Here is an 11050-nt window from a genome sequence, read left to right on the forward strand (position 1 = left end):
GTCTGTGAAACTCTGTGCAATAAAGATGTCGTCTGGTTTATCTGATCCCTGCCTGAAGAGTCTTCCTGCGGCTGAAAGTATGCTCTTTTACACCACACTCTGCCCCACAGAACAATCCCCTGTCCCAGTAGTGACGGCGGAGCCGGGGGTTGGCCTGAGAGAAAAAGGGGCCACGACTACAAGCCCCGAGGCACCCCCGGCACCCCGTTACACACGCACACATATGGCTCTGTACCTCACACGCACACATATGGCTCTGCACCGCACACGCACACATATGGCTCTGCACACGCACACACATGGCTCTGCACCGTACACGCACACACATGGCTCTGCACACGCACACATATGGCTCTGCACCTCACACGCACACATATGGCTCTGCATACGCACACATATGGCTCTGTAATCCCCCCCATCCCCATCGGGAACACATGTGGAATACATACTCACCTGTCCTCAGTCCCCGCCGCTCCTGCACGTTCGCGCGCTGTCTGTGCTCTCTTCAGCACAGTAGTGACGTCACCGCTGTGCTGTAGAGAGCACAGACAGCCGGAGGGACCGTGATGAGAAGCAGCGCTGCGCTGCTTCTCATCAGCACTTTCAAATGAACCGGCATCGGTGATCTGTGATGCCGGTACATTTGAATGTGCGATCCTGGGCAGGGGGCCCGGTGCTGGAGCTGACACCACGGCAGCTGCCGCCAGGCCTCGCCCCCAGGTCACGGACCCCACAGCAGTGCAGGGGGAGGTTACTGCAAAGTAACAGAGGTGCGGGGGAATGTGTGGGAGGGTGCAGGGAAGGGGGCGGGGACTCCTCGTACTGTACAGCCCAGCAGGGAGGCGACATGCTGTTTCCACATTTGCATGTCAACATGGCCCTGCCCATGTTGACATGAAATGACTGGAAGCAGCAAAATCGCGGCAGGAGCGGTCACATGACCGCTCTGAGTCGGGGAGAGGGGCTGACAGCAGGGCAGGTAAGTGGTCTCTATCTACTTACCTGCCCCAATGTAGCCCAATAGGGAAAAAAAAAAAAAAATGTCAAAGAAGCCGGATAACCCCTTTAACTAAGGTTCCACTGTATAGACCAGACCTGGGCAAGGGGCGGCCCGCGGGCCACATCCGGCCCGCCTACTCTCTGTGACCGGCCCGCCTGGCTCAGGGCGTCCTTGCTGGCCGGTCACTGATGAGAGCAATCTGACCTGTTGTCCGGAGCTCCAGGCTCCGGGAGGCGCGTGGTCAGATTGCCCTCATCAGTGCCCGGGCAAATGCCGGGGCCCTGGAGAGCTGGGGGGGCCCACTCGGCCTCGTCAGTTCTGGTGACCCTTGGCCGGGGCCCACTCGCCTTAGTTCTGCTGCCCCCGGGCCGAGTTCCGGGGACCGCAGTCCTCGGCAGGAATCTGCAGCGCCGTCCCTTTAAGGAGCAAAGACTTCCTGGTTGAACTTAATCTGTGGGCGGAGCTACCGGCCGGCATCCTGCTCATCCCACAGATGAGAGTTGTAGTGCCAGCCAGCGACCCCCAGCACAGTGCTTCTTTCCGGCTCTGTGTGGGCCCCCTCTCCACCGTGACCTGAGCGGTATGTGCCCTCACCACCCCCCAATTTATGGGCCCTGGTGAGCTGTATGGGCTCTTCTCCCCCCCCCCTAGGTGTATTCCCTGCAACCCCCCACCCCTCCCCGGTGCCGTATGTGCTGGGCCCCAGAGCCGCGTGTGTGTCTGTCTGTATGTATATATGTAGCAGAGCTATGTGTGTATGTATGTATATATGTAGCAGAGCTATGTGTGTATGTATGTAGCAGAGCTATGTGTGTATGTATGTAGCAGAGCTATGTGTGTATGTAGCAGAGCAATGTGTATGTATGGATATATGTAGCAGAGCTATGTGTGTCTGTATGTAGCAGAGCTATGTGTGTCTGTATGTAGCAGAGCTATGTGTGTCTGTATGTAGCAGAGCTATGTGTGTCTGTATGTAGCAGAGCTATGTATGTAGCAGAGCTATGTGTGTCTGTATGTAGCAAAGCTATGTATGTAGCAGAGCTATGTGTGTATGTATGTAGCAGAGCTATGTGTGTATGTATGTAGCAGAGCTATGTGTGTATGTATGTAGCAGAGCTATGTGTGTATGTATGTAGCAGAGCTATGTATGTATATAGCAGAGCTATGTGTGTCTGTAGCAGAGCTATGTGTGTCTGTAGCAGAGCTGTGTGTCTGTATGTATGCAGCAGAGCTGTGTGTCTGTATGCATGTATAATGTGTATCTATGTATGTCAGTGTATATGGCTGTATAGATGTGTCCGTTCTATATGTATTTTTGTGAGTTTGTCTTTAAATACGTATGTAAGTGTACGTATGTGTGTCTGCGTGTTGATGGGGCCCACTGGGACTCTTCCGCCCGGGGCCCACAAAAACCTGGAGCCGGCCCTGACCCTCATCACACGCTGCGTGTCGGGTAGGAAACAGAGGACAGATCCTGAAGCTCCGCACAGTGTAGGCAGCGGAACGCAGGAATCTCTCCTCTGTTCCTTGCCCGACACTTTTCTCTGTGACACACGCGCGCCCTGATATCGTCAGTACGGCGCGCGTGTGTCATTTGAAAAGTTCCCGCCCGGCAGGAGAAGCTGCAGAGGCGGGGGCCGTATGGAGAGAGGCAGCGGCGGGGGCTCCTAGGAATACAGCGTCGGCGCAGCCTGGCCATGTGAAGGAGAAGCAGCTCAGCGGGGGGCTCGTACGGAGGTGTCTGAGGACGGGAACGATAAGAAGAGAGGTGAGTGGTTACTAGTAACCTGCGGGGACAATAGGGGCGGGCAGGCGGGGGGCTGGGGGAGAGGGGTAACTTTTGACAAATATTTGGGGTGTAGTGGTTTAGTATATGGGAATGTAGTTTTACAGGTGTGGTATATGGGGGGGTGTAGTGGTGTAGTTTTATAGGTGTGCAGTGGTGTAGTATAATACAGGTGTATATAGGAGTGTAGTATAATACTACACCCCTATATACACCTGTATTATACTACACCACTACACCCCTATATACACCTGTAATATACTACACCCCTATATACACCTGTATTATACTACACCCCTATATACACCTGTATTATACTACACCACTACACCCCTGTATACACCTGTATTATACTACACCCCTATATACACCTGTATTATACTACACCCCTATATACACCTGTATTATACTACACCACTACACCCCTATATATACCTGTATTATACAGGTGTATATAGGGGTGTAGTATAATACAGGTGTATATAGGGGTGTAGTGGTGTTGTATATTACAGGTGTATATAAGGGTGTAGTGGTGTAGTATATTACAGGTGTATATGGGGTGTAGTGGTGTAGTATATTACAGGTGTAGTGGTGTAGTATAATACAGGTGTTTATAGGGGTGTAGTGGTGTAGTATAATACAGGTGTAGTATATAGGAGTGTAGTATAATACAAGTGTAGTATATAGGGGTGTAGTGATGTAGCATAATACAAGTGTAGTATATAGGGGTGTAGTGATGTAGTATAATACAAGTGTAGTATATAGGGGTGTAGTGATGTAGTATAATACAAGTGTAGTATATAGGGGTGTAGTGATGTAGTATAATACAAGTGTAGTATATAGGGGTGTAGTGATGTAGTATAATACAAGTGTAGTATATAGGGGTGTAGTGATGTAGTATAATACAAGTGTAGTATATAGGGGTGTAGTGATGTAGGTTATCACAGGTGTAGTATATAGTGATGTGCTGCAGTTTATTACAGGTGTAGTATATAGTGATGTAGCATATTACAGGTGTATATAGGGGTGTAGTGATGTAATATATAGTGGTATAGTATATAGAGGTGTAGTTTTACAGGTGTAGTGTATACTGATGTATATTACAGGTGTAGTATGTGGTGGGTGTAGTGATGTAGTATATGGGGATTGTGTGTGTATGTATACATTGTGTGTATGTGTATATATATTATACACGCACAGTATATATGCGTGTTTGTGTGTGTGTATATATATATATATATATATATATATATGTAGAACCGAGTTAATTATATTAGTCCGGCCCTCTAAAACCATCCCAATTTCTCATGCGGCCCCATGGGAAAATGAATTGCCCACCCCTGGTATAGACTTATTGGGCTGACATCTAGTGGTCACTAATGTAATGACACTTTTTTTATTTCTTTTTACTAAACCCATATCTTTGTAGAGAATATATTTCTTCAATAAATTTGCAACTTTAACTCTGTAATTGCCTTTGTTGTGCAGAAACTGAATTTTAATCAAATGTGCTAATTAGCATACTTGTTTCTCCCTTGGCAGGGCCAAGAGACTCAGTGCACCACTTTGTCCAATGGTTTTGCATTGCCCTGTCTCAGTCAATGAATGACAGCACTAGCCTGAGCTTTCTCTGCAAACATTGCTCCCTTCATTCAAGCCAGTGCTGTCAATCACCAGTGAGGTAAGTGGGGACATGTTAATCCAGTGGGTGGACCAGTGCACTGAGCCTCCTGACACACACCAGATGCACTGATCACTCTAATTACCATATTTAATTACAGTTCAGTTTCTACAAAATTGATGCAACAATTATAAAGGTGCACATTTTTATGGGGGCTATAGTAAACAAAAAAATGCATCAATTTGAGCAGATACCCTATAATAGGTAAATAAGTAAACAGTAATAGTACATGTAAATAACATAGGGCACTTAGTTAATATTTTAATTAAAAAAAGCATTAAAACAACTTTTCAGGCACTTGTCTATGGACAATTATATAGATTAATTCCTAGCTCAGAAAGGAGAACAACGCCTCTGTTTCTACAAAGTACAAAAAAATACAGCAAAAATAAAGAAATGAGTTGGTGTATGTACAATGTGTAAGCACATGTTGACACTGTGAACATTTCACAGACAAAACCCAAGAAAAAAAACTATTTTTTTTATTTTTGTTTCTTCAGTTTATATCTCTGAAATGGCCGCAGGGTGAATGTGCTATTATGCATTGCATGTAATAAAACTTATGCTTCAGCTCATTTCTTTGGTTTTTCTGATTTATCATCTGTGGGGTTTTTTAATATTTTACTTTTATGGCTTGTGACAAACCCGATTTGGCGGGTCCAACTGGGTATAAAAAAAAAAACCCCGTTCCAGTCCGGAATTGATCCAGTGCTTTAAAATGGTGGTAGAAGGGATATATGGATTGGAGCAAGTGCATTATATTTACCAATCTCCTATGTGGCTGTCATGTTACTTCCAGGGCCACTCATTATCCTTCATGCATATGCACTGCTTCCCCCTCCCACCGGCAGTCCCGGTGACTCTGGTTGGTTGTAGTCAGATGAGCCGTCAGCATGTGTGACAGCGTATCTGACTGCTTTCAATCAGAGGCGCTGTGTGTGCACCTATAGTGTAAAAATAAATAAATAAAACTGGCGACACCCACCACAGATAAAGCATATGGCTGCAGCCCCCAGCCATGTGCTTACCTTGGTTGTGTATCAAATAAGAGGGACTTTGCCATGGTAAAGCTGACAGCTGTTGGCTGGTATTCTTAGGCTGGGGAAGCCCATGATTATTGCACCCCCAGCCTAAAAATAGCAGCCTGCAGCCACCCAGGATTGTTGCATCCATTTGATGTGATTATGCCACAACTTTATCCAGCTCATTCCGCTTGGCCTGGTGTGGTGGCAATCAAGGTAATAAGGGGTTAATGACATCTCACAGCTGCCACTAAGTCCAAGATTAGTAATGGGGAGGGTCTATGAGATCCCCCATTACTAATCTGTAAATGAAAAGAAATAAAATATTTTTTCAGTATTTATGTTTATTTGAAATAAAATACAAAAAAAACCCACCCTCTTTCTCCAATTTATTAACCCCAAACACCCAGTTGGGATGTAATCCACACGAGGTCCCATGACGATTCCAGCTCTGCTACATTAGTGAAGTGACAGCGCGCGGGCGTAGAACATGACCACCCGCTGTGGGTTGTATAAGCAAATAACAATGCACTCCTAGGAGTGCATGGAGTTATTTAGGAGTGCATGGTTACTTGCTTATGGCTCTGGACCCTACCGTTGCACCCATTAATAGTGTTGCATGTGCCATGTGCCTCTTCTAACACTGTGGGTTTCAGGCAAAGACTAAGCCGCAGCCATGAGCGGTGACACCACTCAGTTTATTTACTGTCACAGCTGAAGGTTCCCACAGTTATCCACCTGTGACCACAGGTAACGATCTCAGGTAACCTCATTAAACGCAGTGATCTCAATAAGGTCACTGAGTTCACAGGCCTGCATCTCCTAGCAGAAAACCATGATGTTTTTTGCAAAAGATGCAGATTTGGTGCTGAAATTTTTACACCATATTTCTGCACCCAGTCTATATCTTCTGGCAAAAAAAAAAGTCTTATTAAAACCCCCAAAAAATGCACAAAAACGGTTTTGACACCATTTTGGTGCAGTTTTCTGTCAGGAGGTGCAAATTTGTTGCAAAAATGTCTGCATTAAATTTCAGTGCCAAATTTGCACCTCCTAGCAGAAAACCGCACCAAAACGGTGTCTAAGTTAAGTGGATTGTGTTTTCAATATATTATTAGCATTCGTGGAGTTTCCAATCAATTTAATTCCTGGGGGCACTGTTATATTAAAGATCATTTGCAATATATCGTTCAAACTCTAAATTACTCATGGGATATGTATTTTTTCAAATTTTTTGAGGTTATATGAATATTCAAGATAAAAATAACCTCCAGTATCACATCTGTTTGGATATGTTCCTTTTTATCAATATTTCTTTAGATTCATACGTAACACTATATCGGCTTAATATTGACACATTTTTGCCAGTTTTCTATAGAATGTAATTTTGTATTCATTTTCTGCATTTATGGACCTTAATTACACATCGGATATAAATTAATGAGCTGATATTATATTACATTTTGTACAAATACATATATGTGTATATATATCTCGGAATAATACAGTTGCAATCGTTTCGGTGGTTTTTAAACATATTTAGTGTCCATCACATATATAATAACATTCATATCAATTGATTTCAATAAATATGGAAGATATTCTTTACTTTCTTTTTTTGTCGCATGATGGAACGCATCTGTCATGTTTTGTTCACACTTTGCGATTTTTCATTGCGATTTACATATATTTAATGTTTATTAACATAAACAACATTTATATCAATTGATTCAAATCAATATGGAAGATATATTTTAATATTGTTATTATTGCCGCATAATAGAACGTATTTATTATGCCCTATTCACTTTTTGCGGTTTACATCGCTAAATATATCTTTGAAAACTACATGTTTATAACTCAGAATATTTTGCCTCCGATGTCATTTATTATAGATAAAATTATTTTATACTGATAAATGATAATTGTATTATTCTCAAGTGTTTATGATTACATTTTATATATGACGTCTATTATGTATTTGGAACAATTTTCCTTAGGTAATTCACTCTCTCAGAGCACTTATATCATCATGGTATATTTAAATGGTGTTGTTAGTCATGACTTCTTACTTGTATGAGCAACTTCTCCACAACAAGAAAGGGTTAATTCCTGAATAGACGAACATTCACACCTGTTGGATTAACCGGAAGATTTGGAATCTTTTGGAGATTTAAATAGCCCTCATTCCTGATTGAACATTGCTTGACAAAGGCTACAATATGTAGCTGAAACGCGTCGCCGTGTCAATTTTTTTTCTTTGTATGGAGTGGTCTTTTGAAAGGTTTGAATTTTTTATTTGAAACACCAAGCGTGGAATAAAATTTGGAAATTTACCTGGCTGAACCCTATGTTCCTCAGCGCCGGACATTTCATTTGTTTCTCCCTCTGTGAGCGCATGCACAGTCCCTGCAAGTCCGTGCAGCGTTGGAGTTGAACAAACAGGCTTCTGAAGGTGAGCTGAATCATTCTTTCTTTAATTATTACAGCTGATTTTTTCATGCTCCCTTCTGATAGTAGATCCCACACGCATATTCATTACTATGAATCCTCATCCCAATTCACAAGTCCAGGAAAGACGCAAACGCTTGGTGGACACTGTATTTCAAAACAGTGGTTAGTTGTCAGGACTTTAATATTTTATATAAAAAACTATATGCAAAAAAACAAAAACAAAAAAACCAAACTCTGGCTGGATGCCGAATTTTTGAATAACTATATCAGTAAAAGTATTATACCGAGAGGATTACGTATAGTCAACGAATGCACATATCCTTACCCCAATGAGTTTTTTTCAGAATGGAATAACATTTTATCCACATGTTCCCTGGGTCTCATGAAATGTATTGTTAAATATGAACAACAGGAATTGGAAAAGATTAATAAAGACATACGTGAGATTGAAGAAAAAAATGGAAAATATTGATAAACTGGACAATTATGATTATTCAATGAAAAAAATGGCTAAACAGCTAGAATCATTGGAACTAAGAATACTGGACATTAAGAAAAATAAATGGAAATGAGATAATGAGGACTATGTGTCAAATCAAGTGTATACATGGAAAAAGAACCGCAATAATATGAGAGATAAATCCAAAAATAAAAGAGGAAAACAACGTGTGAGTTTTTCATATCCTGACACATCAATTGATTCCTCTACATTTTCCTCATCGGAAAGATTGGAATGTACGGAAAGTTTGGAAAATGTGAATATACCCTGATCAAAAAACGGGGCGGAAAATCAGGCAGAAAACACCACAACAAAGCGATATTCTACCAGAAAAAAAGAAAATTTGAGTACCATATGGAATTTAACTACCAGAATTTTCCAAGTAGATCCTCTTAGTGTTCTCATTAAAGGATTGGGATTTGCACCTAGCACTAGGTTTAATTTATTCACTACACTTCTTAATGTTAACACATTCACTAGAAACATCACTTTGAAATGCCATTTTTTGAATGAAAATTATACAGCATTAAATGATAACCAAGTAACTCCTCATGAAACAGGTAATAATGACTGGGTTACATCTGTCCCTAATTTTTCTGAATTATGTGGCCTTATGTTTTTAAGACAATTGCAAGCAGAGAGTGTTTCTGGCACTGGGGCTGATGTGATGGATTTCCCTATGAGTAATAAAGATTATTATCCCATTAACTTGAGACCCATTATACTTGATAAGTTACAGGATCTTAAAGAAGAGCACCGTGTTAAATTACATGCTATTCCAACAAAATTGCAACATAATTTAAGTAAATCTGAATATCAAGCGTTGCAACAAATTAAAAAAGATTGCTCCATTACTGTAAAAAAAAGGTGGACAAAGGAGGTGCCATCACTATTTTAGATACTGATATGTATATCAAATGTAATGAAGCCTTATTACGGGATCCTGACACCTATAAAGTTCTCAGGCGGGACCCCACTGCATTTTTTCAGGCAGAATTGTTTTCGGTTTTGAAAGAGGGTTTGGAGATGGGTGTTATTACACAAAAGACCTTATATTACTTATATGTTGACAGTCCGGTAATACCCATCAACCATTCCCTCCCCAAAATACATAAGGGGGATTTCCCCCCAAATTTAGACCCATAGTTTCTGCCATTGGTTCTCTTTCTAAAAAGCTTGGAGCATGGTTGGATTATATGCTGCAACCTTTAGTTAAATCCTTACCGGGCTATATAAGAGACACTACAAGTGTTTTATGTGCCTTTGAGGATTTTTCATGGGAGGATGGTATTTCATGGCTAAGTGCTGAAGGGGTCAGTTTATATCCTTCCATATCACATGAATTGGCAATAACCTCTTTGAAACATTTTCTCTCTACATACAGTAACTATGATCAAAATACCTAGTTGTTTATTGTGGAGATTACTAAATGTTTATTGACCAAGAATTATTTCTTGTTCAATGAAAATTTTTATATCCAAAAGAAGGGAGTAAGTATGGGAGGAAAATATTCTCCCTCTATTGCAAACCTAGCTATGTGTTTCTGGGAGGAGTTTTTCCTCATCAATGACTATAACCCCTGGATATGGATATGGATATATTCAATGGTATGGAAGATATATTGATGACTTTCTGTTGGTCTGGAGAGGTGGTGAAGAGGAGGCTGGTCAGTTCATAGACTATCTTAATAACAATAATTTAAATCTACAGTTCCCTTCTACATATAGTCCTGATCTGATCTGATCAGCTTCCTTAACATCACTCTCCGGGCTGATAGAGGGTCATCAAGAGTACTGATAACTCCTTTTCATAAAGATACCAGTGAGAATAAGCTCCTACAATATAAATCTTGCCACCCCCATCATGTAACATCTAACATCCCTAAAGGAGAACTAATAATATTAAAGCGTAATTGTTCAGATTCTGCGGTCCTAAAATATGAACTTATAAATAAATGTCATAAATTGAGGGACAGGGGATATCCCAGAGTTTTAGTGGACAGTGCTCACAAATTAGTGAACAACATAGATTGTTCAACATTGTTGATTGACAAGTTTAAAACCTCATGTAAATATAACAATCTTAATTATATCACACAATATAGTGATGACTACAATGACATAGTGAAAATCATCAAGAAATATATACCCATCCTTAACAGTGATCTGATTACTAAAAAATTTTTGTCAGAGAACAATGTTAATTATATTTCTAAAAGGGCCCCCACTATAGGGAACATTGTGTCCCTCAGTTTCCTACGACCGCCCCTGAAACAAACTCAAACTTGGTTGGATCTTAAGGGGTTTTATAAATGCAATCACAATGTATGCACTGCCTGTACATATGCCACAAAAAGTAAATCCTTCACTTCAGTAACAAATAATTGCAGTTTCAATATTAACAGCTTTATAAACTGCAATACAACTGGAGTAATATACGTCATCACATGCAATCTTTGCCAAATTCAATATGTTGGCTGCACAACAGGGCCTCTAATATCAGACGTAATTTATCTGATGCTCTAGGGCCATTTAAAACAGGTATCTCCATGATTTCTAAAAATTTCTCCATCGCACAAAAGGGTCACAATAAAGGATTTATTTTCTGT

This window comes from Anomaloglossus baeobatrachus, chromosome 6, assembly GCF_048569485.1.
Source record: "Anomaloglossus baeobatrachus isolate aAnoBae1 chromosome 6, aAnoBae1.hap1, whole genome shotgun sequence".
Lineage (NCBI taxonomy): Eukaryota > Metazoa > Chordata > Amphibia > Anura > Aromobatidae > Anomaloglossus > Anomaloglossus baeobatrachus.